This window comes from Euprymna scolopes, chromosome 8, assembly GCF_053919585.1.
Source record: "Euprymna scolopes isolate OS-2025 chromosome 8, ASM5391958v1, whole genome shotgun sequence".
NCBI lineage: Eukaryota > Metazoa > Mollusca > Cephalopoda > Sepiida > Sepiolidae > Euprymna > Euprymna scolopes.
This window is the reverse complement of record NC_136489.1, coordinates 122,076,506-122,087,348: the sequence shown is the minus strand read 5'-3', so window position 1 is coordinate 122,087,348 and position 10,843 is coordinate 122,076,506.

Here is a 10,843-nt window from a genome sequence, read left to right as displayed (position 1 = left end):
TTCGAAAGCCTGTCTTATCATAGATTTGAACTACAAATAATTTATTACATTTTGATTATTACTATCTTAAGACTTAAAGCTTATATTTATTTCATTTTTCTATTTATATATTGAATTAGTTATTTCCAGTCTTATTTAAACTTAGCGCTTTCTTTAAACCGGATGAACCTTTTATAAAAATATGAGTTTAACGTAAAGAACACGAACAAGGTTTTATTCAACTGAATTTCTTCCAGTTTACTAACAAAATATATAAATTTAAAAGAGATATAATTAATAAAATAAAAAGGTTATGTAATTTAAAAGAAATACACGTACTCACAAAAGCAGAACTTTTTTTACACATTTTTTTTCTTTAAAACCATAACAATGAGACTAACAATTACCTAGATCTTAGTAATTATTTGTTTTAATAGAACTGTTTTAATTGTACTGTTTACTTAGTTAACCTAAGTTGGTATTACATTTATTTTACATTTACTTTTTTTTTTTAATTATTACTTTTAGATTGTGACGTTTACACCCGGAAGTAATGAGTCACACGTAGGTCGCTTTTATTCATTCCTTTTGGTCAAGATCAAAGTGTAGTATCTGTTCTTCAGATGCTGCACTTCATTTTCTTGTTCCTTTTCGGTGGAGGAGAAATCCTTCACGACTGAGACAATTTTTATTTTTGTACCTTTTCTCCACGTTAAAAAACGACCCTGGTGTCTAACTCTGTCCCGTGGGGAGGCATAGTAAATAGGTACAATATAATTGTTTATAATTGTACTATTCAGAAATATTATTTATAGTTCGTCCATTTCAGTTAGTATACATTTCCTTTACGCTTAATTAATTTACAATCATTAATATCGTTAAACAATTCCGTTTAAAACCGAAATTATGCCACCCAAACGAAGTAGAAACGAAAGTGAGGAAGAAAGAATGGAAAGATTGGAAGCTAATAGACTAAGAGTTGCTGCAATTCGCTCCAATGAAAACAATTCAGATAGAGAAAGACGTCTAGAACTTAACAGGATACGTCAAAGAGAAAGGAGAGCAAGACTGTCAGATTTGGAAAGAGAAACCCAACGTGAAGCTGACAGAACTAGACATGCTGTAAGGCGGTTAAATTCATCACAAGATGAAATTCAAGAAAGGCAAAGATATGCACTGGAAAGAGAAGCAATATTACGATCGAATGAATTATATGAGGTAAGTAGACGTACACAAGGTCAGTTGAGAGTGGCTCAACGACATCAGAATGAATCGGAAACCCAACGAAGCTTTCGCCTATACCAAGGGCAACAACGAGAGGCTGCATGGAGAGAGAGTATGACTTTGCCCCAGCAATTGACAGAAAACGAGGCAGCTAGACAACGAATGACTGCTTTGAGACACCATGAAATAGAACACTGCAATAGAAAAGGATTGCTCTACAACAAAAATGACTCTCTCACTACAGCTGATATAGGAAAAATGGACAAAGTATGTCAACATTGCTCAGCTGTAAAATTTAAAGGAGAAACCCCTGGTTGTTGTTCTTCTTCTGGCAAAGTTGTGCTTGATAGCTTTCCACCACTGCCTCAGTTGCTTCAAGATTTGCTCTCCGGCAATGGTCCCATCTCTAAAGATTTTCTGCAAAATCTACGCTGTTATAACAATTGTTTTGCAATGACATCATTTGGTCACAAAATTGCGGCAGTACATGGGTGGAATCCTTCTTTTAGAATTCGAGGCCAGGTTTGCCACCAGATTGGGAGTCTTTTACCACCTGAAGATGAAACAGCAAAGTTTATTCAAGTATACTTCTTGGATAGTCTGGAAGAGGAACTACATAATCGGGGACGTGACAGTAGACTCAATAGAGACATTCTCCAAAGTCTGACTGAATTTTTACATGAGAACAACAGCTTTATTTGTCAGCTGAAAACAACAAAGGAGAGGATTGAAGAAGAACACTTGGTAGAACATAAAGTTGTCATAAGGGAAGACCGAAGGCCGCAAGAAGAGCATCCACGGTGATTCAATGCTCCAACAACAACGTATGAGATTGGAATATTAATGGAGAATGAACCAACAGCTAACCGGGATATTGTCTTGCGTTTTAGAAATGATACATTAAAATGGATCTCCGAACTACATCCCCTCTACGATACTTTAATGTACCCGTTAATGTACCCCCTATGGTTCTCCATCTTACAACATCTACATGAAGGCATCCAATGGGCGAAAAGTTACCCAACAGCAATTTTATTCGTACCATTTAATGACTCGGCCTGGAAACTATTTTCTCTGGTACCGAAGGCTATTTCAACAATGGCTGGTGGATGTGTACTGCAAGATTGAAACAGAACGTTTACAGTTCCTGAGGCGTGAGCAACAGACCCTGAGAGCTGACAATTATAGCAACTTGAGAGATTCAATTCTTAGGGAGGATGGGAATCCAGAACAGTTTGGTCAACGAGTTGTACTTCCGGCAACTTATACAGGAGGCCCTCGATACATGTTTGAGCGTCAAAGTGATGCCATGGCATATGTTCGGCGAATGGGCCGAGCCGACCTCTTCATCACGTTCACAACAAATCCAAAGTGGACAGAAATTACAGAAAATTGTCTTCAAGGGCAAGACCCTCAGGATCGTCCAGATATTGTTGCCAGGGTTTTCAGGCAGAAGCTAAAAAAGTTACTTGAATTTATTAAAAAGGGAGGATTTGGCAGGCTGAGGGCTTTCCTGTACAGTATTGAATATCAAAAAAGAGGACTGCCGCATGCACACATCCTCACCTGGCAGGCCCCAGAGGACAAACTTCTACCAGAAAAAATGGATCTCTGCATATCTGCAGAGATCCCTGACAAAGAGGAAGATCCTGATCTTCATGCTAAAGTGATGGCACATATGGTGCATGGACCTTGTGGACCATTTAATCCAAATTGTCCATGTATGATTGACAACAAATGTTCCAAAAAATACCCAAAAGAATTTCTTCAGTGTACCGAGCAAGGCCAAGACTCTTACCCCAAGTACAGGCGAAGAAAACCAGAAGATGGAGGCCAGACTGGTACAATAAGGATGAAGAGAAATGGTCGGTATGTTAATCAAGAAATAACAAACCAGTGGATTGTTCCGTACAACAAGGTCCTCCTTCAGCAGTTCAACGCTCACATTAACGTAGAAATTTGCAGCTCGATCCAAAGCATCAAATATGTCCTCAAATACGTGAATAAAGGATGTGATCAAGCAGTGTTTGAACTACAAAGAACTGATGGAGCAGCTAACCAACAAGGCCAAGTACAAAGTCACATTGTGGATGAGATCCAGCAGTTCCAGAATGCAAGGTATGTCGGCAGTTCAGAGGCGGCCTGGAGGATATTGGAACATCCCATCCATGAACATTTCCCCCCAATTGTACAACTTTCTGTTCATCTTGAAAATGGGCAGCGTGTCATGTTCTCAGCTGATACTGCTCTGGAACGAGCCCAAGGTCCACCGCCTGCCACAACTTTGACAGCATTTTTTCAACTCTGTCATGAGGATGACTTTGCAAGGGGTCTCAAATACGCAGAAGTCCCTGAGTTTTACACTTGGAACAAATCGACAAAGAAATGGATGAGAAGAATGCGTGGGGTACAAGTTGAAGGTACTGAAAATGATGATGTATGGAAGGCACCATGCATTGGGAGAATCTACACGATTAGTCCAAAAGCAGGGGAGTGTTATTTCTTACACCTGTTGCTCAATGAGGTTGCTGGTCCAACTTCATTTCAAAATTTGCGAGCATACAATGGTCAGGTGTTTGAAACATACAGAGCAGCGTGCCTTGCTCGAGGCCTTCTAGAAAATGACCATCACTTGCATCAAGCAGTAGGAGAGGCAAGTGCCACTCAATCACCTTCAAATTTGCGAAGCCTATTTGTGATAATTTTAACAGCCTGTGAGCCAAGAAATCCTCTTGAGATCTGGATGGCTTTTCGTGATGTAATATCTGAAGACATTCTTCACAGATACAGGCAAGAAGTTAACAATCCAGAAGCAGATTTTAATGAGGACATCTACAATAAAACTCTTTGTCTAATTGAAGAAAAAGTTCTCCTTATGTGCGGTCAACCATTGGCAAGCTATGGATTACCTGCACCAACGCAAGGGAGAGATGAAAGACTCGCGAGAGAGTATCAACGTGAAGTTACTTATAATCTTGAAGAACTTTCCCTACAAGCAGAAAATATGCAAGAAAAACTGACCGATTCTCAAAGAGAAGTTTACAATTCATTCATGGCAATGTTGGAAGCACAAGGTGAAATGAACAAAAACATGATGTTTCTTGATGCTCCAGGTGGTACGGGCAAGACTTTTGTAATCAATTTGATCCTTGCAAAAATTAGATCCATGAGAAAGATTGTGCTTGCAACAGCATTCAGTGGCATTGCTGCTACTCTACTACAAGGTGGCCGCACTCTTCACAGCACTTTTAAAGTACCCTTGGATACTCATCGAATGGATCAGCCAGTTTGCAAAATTACTGGTAACTCAGCCTTGGCAAATGTAATTAGAGACACCTCTGCAATCATTGTAGACGAAGCCCCAATGACGCACAAGAGTGCTTATGAAGCAATTGACCGAACACTGCAAGACATCACAGGAAACAAGAATCCCATGGGTGGCATTCCAACCTTATTTTGCGGTGATTTCCGTCAAATCCTCCCAGTGGTTAAAAATGGCACAAGGGCTAACATTGTCAATGCAAGTTTGAAACAATCCTATCTCTGGAGGCACGTTATAGTGAAGAGACTGACTACTAATATGAGAGCCTATATCTCTGATAACACAGCTGCAGCAGACTTCTCAAAATTGCTTCTCCAAATCGGTAATGGTCAGTTTCCTATCACTTCTTCACCTGACACAATTAAGATTCCAACTGCGCTTGGTAAATGTGTCGGTAATCAGAAGCAACTGAAAGACAAAGTGTACCCAGACCTGCAAAACAATGGAAAATCACCGGATTGGCTTGCTGAGAGGGCTATTATTTCGCCATTAAACAGCAATGTGAATCATTTGAACAATTCAATAATGGATGAATTTCCAGGAGACACAAAGCAATACAAGTCAGTTGATTCGGCTACTAATGAATATGAAGCTGTTCACTACCCTGTGGAGTTTTTAAACTCTTTGGAGATATCTGGAATGCCTCCACACATTTTAAATCTCAAAATTGGATCGCCAATCATGATTCTTCGATCCTTGGAACCGCCAAAAACAACAAACGGAACCAGATGTGTTATCACCAGATTGCACACCAATGTACTTGAGGCCACCATTTCCTGTGGTCCCTACAAAGGCGAAACCGTTCTACTGCCAAGGATCCCCTTAGTTCCATCGGACTCAGAACTTCCATTTAAATTCCGGAGACTCCAATTTCCTGTGAAGGTGTGTTTTGCAATGAGTATAAACAAAAGTCAAGGTCAGACATTTAACACCATTGGCGTAGACTTGACATCAGACTGCTTCAGTCACGGTATGTTCTACGTCTCCATCAGCCGGACAGGAAGTTCAGAAAAACTCTACATTCTGGCTCCAAATCAAAGCAGCAGAAATGTAGTTTACCCTGAGGCTCTTCAGTGAAAAGTTCGAGAAATGGATATGAGGAAAAACTGACATGATCTGATTGTGGTAAGTTTTTAGTATTGAATGTGCAAGATAAAATTTAAGCAAGAGTTGAAAATGACTTCAATGAAAAATTTACTATGTAACATCAAGTAACCTTCCTTTTTGATGAAAATGTTTTGTGAAGTTCCTGATTGAATTTCAGTCACTACAAGAGGTAGTTAAAATGTTAATCACCTTATGCAATCGTTGCTCTTACAACATCAACTTACTGGAAAGGTGCCCACAGATTTTGGTACCCGAGTGCGCAACAAAGCTCCGTGCGAAGCACGGGTATCTTTGCTAGTATATATATATGTATATATATATATATATATATATATATATATATATATATATATATATATATATATACTAGCAAAAGTACTCGTCGTTGACTGGGTTCAAAAACAACCTACATAAAATGGACTCTGATTTATGAAAGTATGATAGGTTATGAAAAGGAAGGGTTGTAAATTTGGGTTGAATTTGAGGGTATCAAAACAAAAGCAAACTATGATGAAAGTAAAAATAAAATAGATAAACCTCATAATTTATTATACCATATCTGTTCACACGGAAACACTTATCACAATATTCTGTGAGTCTATATTAAAAACCTTGTTAAACTTTGTGACATATTTCCATTCTATGGAGGTCAGGCGCAAACGAACACCCCATAATTTTATTATACCATATTTCTTCAAACTGAAACATAATTATCAAAGTATACTTACGCAGATAGATATGAAAAGTCTTTATTAAAGTTTGTGCCTGTTTCCATTCTATGGAGGCCAGGCGTGAACGCAGACACCACAATTTTTTATGCCATCCCTATTTAAGTTGAAACATACTTATCAAATTATTCTTATGTACATCTATATCAAAAACACTTGTAAACGTTTTTTTTTTTATTCATAAATTTTTTATTTCCATACTTTGTGGACCAGGCGCGTACGCAGACCGCACAATTTTAATGAACTACCGTTCTGCCAGATCAAACATACCCATTCCTGTGCCTCGATACATCTTCTATCATTATATGTAATCAGTTTTTTAAAATAGTCAACCATATAGAAGCCTATTCGTGACCACACACACACACATTCAGCTTTATATTATAGATATGAGTAAAAATAAAATAAAAATACAAACGATGGTTGACGTTATGTTATTTGAGAAGGAAAACCGAGAATTGATAAAATAGTAATCAACGTTTCGCCCCGATTTAAAGGGACATTATCAGGATTCCTTAGGAAAAATGTAGAAGAAAACGGTTACAGACAACATGCGAGAGAAAAAGGAAAAAAATCCCTAAAGTCCTTCCCATTCTGGGTAAAATCTATAAATATGCGTGTGGGAAATTTGGATTATTCTATGCATATATATACACATTAAAACGTTATTTCTATAACTATGTACATGCACATTAACTTTATAAGAAATATAATAATCAGAGAGCAAAATATGAATACAGATCCTGAGACTTTCCCCTGAGTGCGTTAAAGGTACAGTAAAGTTTGAAAGGGGTAGTATAATGGTATGGAGCATGATATCTTCAACTGGCCCTTTTGTGAGGACTCATGGTAAAGTTAATGCCCAAATGTACAGAGAATTGATTAGAGAACATGTAGTTCCTAATCTTTCTGATTCTGATATCTTCATGCAAGACAGCGCACTGTTCCATAAAGCAAAAATAGTTTTAGAAGAGCTAAATAGATTCAATATTTGCGTTATAGATTGGCCAGCTCAGAGACCCAAGCTTAAGCCTATTGAAAATGTTTGGAAAATTATTGATGATAAGATCACAGAAAAAAAAACCAAACTCTTGATGATTTATGGGAATGTATAAGAAAATCCTGGAATAATATCTCACCTATAACATGTGAACGAGTAGTTCTATCTTGCAGCAAAAGATGCCATAGTTTGATTGAAAACAAGGGGCTTTTCACTAAATACTGAAAGATTCTTTTTTTTTTTTTTCATTAATAATTTCTCCCGTTCCTTAACTTTTGGGCACCAGTAATTTAATTAAATTTGTTTATATGTAAAAGCTAATATGTATTCAAAATCAAGAATAAAAAAAATATTTTTTATTTAACTACCATTATTAAACATTGGAAAATTCACCAAAAATTTTTTTCCCTTTTTCATAGATAAAATTAGAAGCCATTTAGAAGAAAATGATCGACCGCTCCTTAACTTTTGGACGCTACTGTATATATATATATATATATATATATATATATATATATATATATATATATATATATATATATATATACATATATATATATGGCAGATCATCATATAATGATTAGATTACTCTTACAGATGTTAAAAAGCATTTTAAAATAAATGTTTAAATTTCAACAATACTTCGTGTGGTTAACGGTAGCCGAATGGATTAGGTGCTTGCTAATGAAGCCAGAGATGGCTTCTGTTGACTGGTTCGAATCTATCGACTGTTTCATGTATTTATACTAGATAAAATGTTATAAGGAAAAAATATTTCATGTATTTTCAGCATTTATTTCAATTCTGTTCAATACATCAGCAGGGCTTAGCAGTAAGTTATAAAAAATATATGGCAATTAAGCTGCACAGAATCTCCCACGTTTCATTCCCATTGTGAATCGATCAGGCTAAAATCTAACCTGACGATTACTTATGAGAATGAAACGCTGAAAGGTCTGTGTAGCTTAATTGCCATACATTTTAATACCTTTCTCCGTCTGTCTGTCTGTCTCTCTCTCTCTCTATCTCTCTGTCTATCTCTATATAAATCTTATTCTACATTACACTTTCATTTTTTTTATTTAATCTCAGTTGTTTGTCTCTCGTATTTTCTCTATTTCTCTCTCTCTCTCTCTCTCTCTATCTATCTATCTGTCTCCTTTGTGTGTGTGTGTGTGTCTCTCTCTCTCTCTCTCTCTCTCTCTCTCTCTCTCTCTCTCTCTCTCTCTCTCTCTCTCTCTCTCTCTCTCTCTTACTCTTCTTATTTTTCTCACAGTTTCCTTCTGTTTTTCGTATTTCTGCTTTGTGTTTTCATCTGTCTTTGGCAAAGTGCGAATTTTGCAATTACCTTTCTTGTAAGTTATTCAGATTAGACCAGGTGCAGTCAACATAAATACTAAGTCTTTTTGTTTTAAATCTCATTTTACTTATTTGCATAAGCAAACTGGAATTTACGTTTCTATGGAAGTAGATAACTACAATAAATATAACAAATCAAAAAGACTCGAAATTTGCAAACAGAAATTAAAAAAAAAATGTCTTCCTTATTATAACAGACCGAATCCAATTGTAGGCAGCCATGTTTGATAACAGAGGATATGTCTTCCTTGTCACTTTTCTTAACAGCTGAGAATGACATCTACCCACGATTACACTCAACTAGCAAAAATGTGCCATTTTCTTGTCTGGAAAGTTCCTGCCGATTTTTAATTGTTCAATTCAATGCATTTTAGTTTCTTTCAATGTTACATGTTAGATTATGTCAAATTATTGATGGTAACGTTGTCAGGGAACCAACACGTTCTAGCCTCAGTCGCAAAGTATACGAAGAATAGAAAAGAACTTCATCTCGCTTTTTTTCTTTGTAACAACAACACTTTTCCTCATTGTTAGGGCCGGTACGTCACCCACGTGATCGTCTTCCTGGGCGTTATTTATGCCTCTCACACGTTCTTCACGTTCTTTATTTATGCCTCTCACATGTTCTTCACGTCTCTAATGTGATCCTTCTCTTTCTCTTTTTCACTGTCTTCTTTTTTTTTTTTTTTTTTTTTTTTTTTTGCCAGTGACGCCATTTCGAATGCATCTGCATACGCACGTTCGTGCTATGTTATACAATATATGGTAATGTTTAACGGCGGCAGTCAGGGAAGAACGCGAGAGAAGAAAAAAAATTCTATTTTTGCTATATATTAATAAATGAAAAATCATTTCCATTTAAAATCGCTTTAGTATTATGCATGTAAAATCGAGAAAAGAACGCGTCAAATGTGGCAACATTATGTGTATAAGGCAAAGCAAAACAAAATGACGACCAAATTTTGCCTGGTTTCGTGTTTATCTTGAAACGAAACCGAGCAAAAGCGTGCTTTTCTCAATTTAGTAGGGTCAGCTAGAATAAATAAAAACCTCACAAGAGATGGGTTGGTCTGGAAGTGAATATCTAAAAACAGACCGATACGTGTCACTGTGCCAAAACAGACGTTATGTGGCACTATTTCTTTGTGCCACTGTTTCTAACACACTCTGCAGCATGGACCAGTAGTAATTTGGCCATGAGCGTAGAGATACAAAGAAATCCCTTCCCATAATTCCCTTGCTATCTTTCTGTCTCTTTCCTGCACGACCACCATGATGTGAGGACGCATAGTCTATCTCTCCGTAAATGAGGGGGCCACCCCCTCCCTCACCACTAGTTAGGGTAGTTAGTTTTGAAAACCCTATTGTCCAGTTTTAATTGTAAAAATTAATTGTAATATGTATTGTTATATATATTTTGTAAAATAAAATAGTTAGTTATACCTTATGTATATTACAATTGTGTCGCGTGTCGTTTTTCTTGTGTCTGCCATGAATGCCTTCATAAATGTCTGAAGTCGAAAGGCGGCCCTGAGGACAAAGAGATGAAGATTCCCACCAGAATGCCACCAGGGTGAAGAGATCATCTTGAGAAAAGAAAGGAGCCACACCCAGATCCAACATCTCAGGTATGATTTTCTTCTTGCTACACAGACCCTAATGACTGGCCCATCTTCATATCTTCCCGAGACCGCTTTAAGACATTTACTATAACACGTCTGCCGGTCACACCTCAGTGACCGGCAGATAGTGGTATAGTTAAACCGATGATGGTGATGATGATGATGAAGACAACAAAAATCCTATTTCAAGCTTAAGCTTGACAGACCAATGAGAATATACTATTTAAATTTAACCATGATAAACGAACGAAAATCTTAGAACTACACGCCTGTAGAACTCTCTTCCGATTGCTTGCTTTCCAGCTGACTACAGTCGGATTGTCTTCAAGTCCAACGTAAACAACTTCTTGATGAACCGTCCCCCTAAGTAATCTAATTTACAAAATTCCCACTACTTATGTTTACTACGCTATAATCACCTTGACTAATATATACCCATTAACCCTTATCCTCAAGTGGCCTCCGGGCCTTGATAAGTGATGATTCCTGTGTAAAAAAAATT